The following is a 6,045-nucleotide window of genomic DNA, read 5'->3' as shown; positions in this document are numbered from 1 at the left end:
GGGGGGGGGGGGGAAGGATGCTTCTAAATGACCCTGCGGATCTGGGGGGGAGGACCAGGGAGGAGGATCCCAGGGGCCAAATTCTGCCCAGCCCATGGGCCTCCACTTCACAAGTTGGCACCCAGATACATGTTTTATCCTCATCTGAGGGGATATGCTCATTGATGAGAGAAAGTGAGAGAAAGAGAGAGAGAGAGAGAGAGAGAGAGATCAATCGGTTGCCTCCTGCAAGCTCCCTGATCAGGGATCAAACCCACAACCTTTGTATGTGCCCTGACTGAGAATCAAACCTGCAAACCTTTGGTGTATGGGAACGACCTACTTGAGTCACCTGGGGCCAGAGCCTTTTTAATTGACTTGTAAAAACAAGAGGGTTGGTCAATTTCCTCAAAGTTGCCTGGCAGCAGAAGATGAGGGGTAAAGGTCGGGGCAGTGGGGGCCAGACCCATTGCACAGGCAAAATCAGGAACTAGAAGGAGCTGCCTCTGGCCACTTGGTTGTCTTTCCAGGAAAGCTGAGGGGATCTTTAGCAGAGCCCTTGGTTTTCTGTCTTGGAGAAAATGGAGCAGGCTGGGGCCGAGGCTGCGGGGAAGGGTTATCTCAGCTGAGGGTGGAAAGGAGGTGAAAAGGGGAGTTCATCTCAGGAGGGGGTGGGGTGGAGAGTAAACTATGACTGGATCCCTGTCATGGACCAGCCGCTGCCCCTCTGCACCTCCCCCCCACCTCCTCCAGGGCTCCCCGTTGTTACCAGAGACAACATGCTGTTTCCTTCACTCGCCTCACCCTGCCAGGTCCCTGGAGCCCCTCATTCTGCTTACAGGGGGGCAGGGATGGTTCAGGCATCTGGCCCCAGGCCAGGTCCAAGGTTCTCACCACTGGAAGACCTCACAGCTGTGGAGGCGAGGCTGGAAGGGATGGGGTGTGACTTACCCAGGATCACAGCAACTACAGGTGTGGGCCAGCGCTTGGTCAGGTTCCACGGTACCCTGGAAATTACACAATTTGGAGGTTTCCTGAGAGGCTCGAGGCCTGGCTTCCCTTTTTTTGGCTCAGTATGCTCAGTTCCTCCCCTCCAAGCGCTCTCCCCAGCTGTGTGTGGCCTGCAGGGTTCTCACACATATCCTAGATGTATGTTCAGATCAATGTAGCTCTGGGGCTTAGAGGCACAGGCTCTGGGGCAAGCAGGCCTGGATTTGATCCTGTCACAGAACTTTCATTTATTTATCCTTTTTTAAAATCTTTTCCCCAAAAATATATTTTTATTGATTTCAGAGAGGAAGGGAATGGGAAAGATAGAAACATCAATGATGAGAGAGAATCATTGATTGGCTATCTCCTGCATGCCCCACCTTGAGGATCAAGCCTGCAACCGGGCAAATGCCCTGACCAAGAATCGAACCACGATCTCCTGGTTCATAGGTTGATGCTCAACCACTGAGCCACATTAGCTGGGCTAATTTATTTATTCTTACATCAAATGTTTACTACCAGGCACTGGGGACACAGCTGCTGACAAAACAGATGTAAGTCCCTACTCTCATGGAGTGTACATCCTAGTGGGGGAGGCAGAGAGCAATAAGATAGGAAGTAAAAGAAAATATATAGCATGTCAGACAATGATTTGTTATGGAGACAGAGGGAGGGATGGAGAGAAGGCAACAGGAGATGGGGAGGAAGGAGTGCACTTTTAAATTGGACGGATAGCCCGACCAGCGTGGTCCACTGGTTGACCTATGAACCAGGAGGTCATGGTTTGATTCCTCATCAGGGCACATGCCATGGTTACAGGCTCAATCCCCAGTGTGGGGCGTGCAGGAGGAGGCCAATTGATGATTCTCTCTCATCATTGATGTTTCTCTCTCTCTTTCCCATACCCTTCCTCTCTGAAATCAATAAAAAATATCTTTTAAAAAAACACACTAAACAAATGAACAAACAAAAACCTTATAAATACAGAGAACAAACTGATAGTTGCCAGGAGGTTGAGTAGTGGGCAGATGGGCAAAACGGTGAAGGGGATTAAGAGGTACAAACCTATAAATAAATAAGTCACAGAGATGTAAAATACAGCAGGGGAAATACAGCCAATATCTCAATATCTTTGTACGGTTACAGATGGTTACCAGACCATCTATCTGGTTAGGAATATAAATGTCAAATCACTATGTTTACACCTGAAATTAATCTAATATGGTATGTCAACTATCCTATATAATATAAGCCCAGCGATCATAATGGCAGACCACTCACCCGTCACTATGAGTTGCACTGACCACCTCTCAGTCCCTTTTCCCTAGCGGACAGGCTTCCAACGCCTGATGGCAAACAGGGACCTGGGGGATGGGTGGCAGGGGATGCGGGTGGTGCCAGGCCAAGGCCCCCATCCTATCGGTTGCCCCACACACAGAGAGTGACCCGCGATGGGGGCAGGGCCACAAGTGGGCAGGACCCCTACCCCCCCCCCCCCCCCCCCCCCAGGCCGTCAGGCTCCGATCGCCCAATGGCAAACTGGGAACCCGGGTTGGGGGCGGTGGGGGCGGGGCAGGCTGTCGGCAGCTGGGGAAGATGGCTTTGATCGCAGGCTAGGCCTAGGGACCATACCCATGCATGAATTTTGTGCGCCAGGCCTCTAGTACTTTAATAAAAAGACCTTTATATTCCAGAATAGAAGAAAGTAGAGCCACCTGGATTTACGAATGTGGATAGTGAACTGTGACAGGAAGAGAGAAGTTGAGGATTTTGGCCAGGGTAACTAGAAAGGTACAGCTGCCACTTACAGAGATGGGAAAGCCTTAGGGAGGGGCAGGTTTGGGAGGGAGAGCAGCCACCCATCTGCGGTGTGATTCTAGGTAAGTTGCTTAAGCACGTTGAACCTCAGTTTCCTCATCAATGAGTATAACCGCTCCCTTGCAGAGTGGTGGTGAGAATTGAGAGAGATCATGAACTCACAGCTTGGCCCATGTGTGTACCCAATACCCATCCCACCCCTGGCCCAGGGCTGACACATGGCCATCACAAATCTTCAAGAAGACACTGGAAGGAGAGGAATACAAGGCCTATAAAGCTACACTCTAGCTCCTGCTTCCTCCAGATAGAAATGGAACAGGCCCTTTAGATGGTTAAGTTTTCTTTCTTCAAGGTCTTTGAGGATTTTGGGACTGTGATGCTGCCAGTGGAGGCTGGTGGTGAAGCGATGATAAATGGTCATATTCCCAAGGCTAGGTTAAAGTTTATGAAACACTTTCACAAACTATTATCTCACCTGAGTCCAAGAAGGCAGAAATTATGTCCATTTTATGAAGAGAATGAGGTACACATTTTAAAACAAAACAAACCCAGGCTATCTCTAGATCTTGCTACCATGTGGAATTTAATTTAATCTTGGGGTTGGGGTTGTGGGGGAGTAGGTAGAGAAGAGGGTCCTGAAGTGGGTATTCCTCTTCCTGTTCCTCAGCTGGAGTGCCACCCAGCTCTTCCCAACTGGGCCCAGCTGTGAGATGGACGGTGGGCCCACTCCTCTGCCCCATGGGAGGGCCCACAAGTGCCTGCTGAGGTCCTGTTCTAGCCCACTCTGAGCATGCCTGGTGTGTTTGGGCTGCTGCAGTATTACGGCTTCTGAAATTTGGGCAAGTGGGTCTCAGACACAGTCCCGTTCCAGTTACTCCTCCCAGGTCGTCCTCCACCCCCCACCTCCCCACCCCCGCCCAGGTACTGAGGTAACTGAGGAGGGGACCGGAGCCGGAAGAATCAGCATGCACACAGCCACATCATTAGAAAGTGCAGTCTGGGTTCCGTCTCTGAGGTCTGAACCCAGCCAGGAGAATTCCTGCATCTGTTCCTTCCATGTCTTGCAGCCCAGCTGCCCCCTCCCCTCCAGATACCAGGTGCCAGCACACAGCTGCCTCTTCCTTGCTTCCCCCTCCCTGGCAAGTTGTCCTGGGTTGGGCTGAGCTGGGTGGGGCAGCCCTGTGTACTGAGTGTCCTGGGAGGCTGTGTCCCCACAAGCAAATTCAGCCAGAGCAGTGGTCCTGACTGGTAAGAGTTGCTGCCCCCGGGGTGGGGGTTTGGGAGGGTAAGGAGTGTCAGGTCGGGCTGGATCAAGGGCCCACAAAAGGAAAGTTAGAATTGCCTGGGGAGGAACTTCTGCTGGATTGAGGGAGAAGGAATGGAGAATGTCCAGAGAGTGTGTGCAAGAGGAGAGGGTGACTAGGGAAGGGAGGGGTGCAGGGAACTGTGGGAGCCCTGGAGGCTGGGAATGGCAGGCTGTCGGCCCTGGTCCCAGCTTTCCCCTACAGGGAGAACCCTCCTGCCCCAGCTACCTCGCCAACAGAAAGGGCTTCAGGAAAGCAAAAGGGACCCATGAATTGAGGTCTGGGGAGTGTGATGGTGGAAACTGGAGGGGGTGGGAATTCTGCCCAGCACCCCATGTCTTTGCAGGTGAGGAGGGAGCAGGAGAGGCAAGCCCAGATTCTGGATTGCCTTTGAAGTCACTGACCCGGCCATGCCCGCCCCGCTGCTCCCGCTCCTGCTTCGAATGCTGCTGTCCCGCCTACTGCTGCCCGCCGCCCGCCTGGCCCGCCAGCACCTCCTGCCCCTGCTGCGTCGATTGGCCCGCCGCCTGGGCTCCCAGGACTTGCGTGAGGCTTTGCTGAGCTGCCTGCTGTTCATCCTCAGCCAGAGACACCAGCCAGACACCGGAGAGGCCTCCAGAGTGGCCCGCCCTGAGAGGAGGGAGAGGCTAGCCCCGCAAAAATGAGGCCCCGAGTCCTGCTAGCAGCAGGGACAAACTGCTTTCTTGTGGAGTACGAGGGTCCTGGCACCATCACTGACCGAGGCCTGCCCAGTGGGCATTAGCCGGCGTTCGGGACTGAGCACGAGAGGGCTCTGAACAAGCCTTGCCTCCCGGCCCCAGCAGGAATGACTGGAACCAGGCCCCGCATCTAGCAGAAAACTGGTCTTCACCTCCTCCCTGCATCCCTCAGGGCCTCTCCTCATCACCGGGGCCTCCGCAGGGCAAGGAACGACTCTCCCCACCTCCTTACCCCAGACAAACGCGGGCGTGGCGTCCGGGGAGGGGCACTGTTTAACCCAGGGACAACTGACCATTTAGTGGAGAGGCAAGATTTAACCCAGACTGTCTTCCCGGCTGAGGATTTACCTTAAGAGCATGAAACCTTGATTCCCCAGAGACTCAGTCCCGCCCCCAAAGCCCAGCATGCAGCAGGTGCTCAGTAAATATTTCTGAATTCCTGGGGTGCCTTTGACATTCTTATCAGCCACACTCCGGCCTGTGGCCTGTGCCTGTGCTGCTAGACAGTCTCACCTGGCGGGGGGTGCGGGAGGGGGTGGGGGCTGAGGGTGAGGAACAGCTCCAGGCTTCCTCCCACCCGACTCCATGGAGCCTGTGGGGCCTCACCTCCCGGAAGCTGCTCCTCTTGTCTCACCGCAGTGGGCCCCACGCCGGCCGCAGTCCTGGCCTCTCGTGGCGACAGTGTGGTTGTGCAGCTCACGGTGAGGAGGACAATGTCCTTGACTGCGTTCGGAGCCGCTCTCAGCTCCTGGTGGCGGAAGAGGGAGGTTTGTTGGCTGAGGGGCCCTGTGGGCCGCCGCTGAGGGCAGCAGTGCAGAATGCTGCTCCTGAGGGGCACTCTGCAGGCAGAGGAGGTGCTGCTGGGGCGGGGGTGGGGGTGGGGGGACCCGAGGAATTCACCGCTTCATTTCCTCCTCCCCAAGGGGACGTCCGTCAGCGGTCAAATGAGAGCTGTCAGATGTGCTAGTATTTGCATCTCAGCCTCCGGATCATTTGTTTAGGGTCCTCCAGCAAGAGTCCTCCCTCCCTCCTCCTTCCACAAGCTCTAGGGCCAGAGGGGCAGAGCAAGGAATAGAGGCATCTTACAGGACCCCCTCGTGTCCCCACACCCGTCAGAAGCCAGGGCCAGGGGAAGGCCTGAGGCCAGAGCTGAGCCTCATTCCTGCCCTGCGGGCTCCCGCCGGGGCCCTGGGCTTCCTTCTGGCGTCCTCCAAAGCCAGCGCACGTGCTCGCCC

At 55.0% G+C, this 6,045-nt stretch overlaps 1 protein-coding gene across 2 annotated transcripts in view; it reads left to right on the top strand.

Annotated features, from left to right (window-relative positions):
* The first annotated feature begins 5,421 nt into the window (after nucleotides 1-5,421).
* SLC29A1 (solute carrier family 29 (equilibrative nucleoside transporter), member 1) overlaps nucleotides 5,422-6,045 on the top strand; it is a 14,112-nt gene continuing 13,488 nt past the window's right edge. Inside the window, exon 1 of one of the 2 annotated variants that reach the window (XM_005860957.2) lies at nucleotides 5,422-5,511. The gene's annotated coding sequence lies outside the window, so the exon portion shown is untranslated. Of the gene's footprint in view, nucleotides 5,512-5,555; nucleotides 5,578-6,045 lie in introns of those variants that run through there. The other variant, XM_014535372.1, reaches the window with a different exon arrangement.

Source organism: Myotis brandtii, unplaced genomic scaffold (genome assembly GCF_000412655.1).
Source record: "Myotis brandtii unplaced genomic scaffold, ASM41265v1 scaffold143, whole genome shotgun sequence".
Taxonomy (NCBI): domain Eukaryota; kingdom Metazoa; phylum Chordata; class Mammalia; order Chiroptera; family Vespertilionidae; genus Myotis; species Myotis brandtii.
Note: the sequence above shows the minus strand (reverse complement) of the source record. Positions and strands in the feature narration are given on the sequence as shown.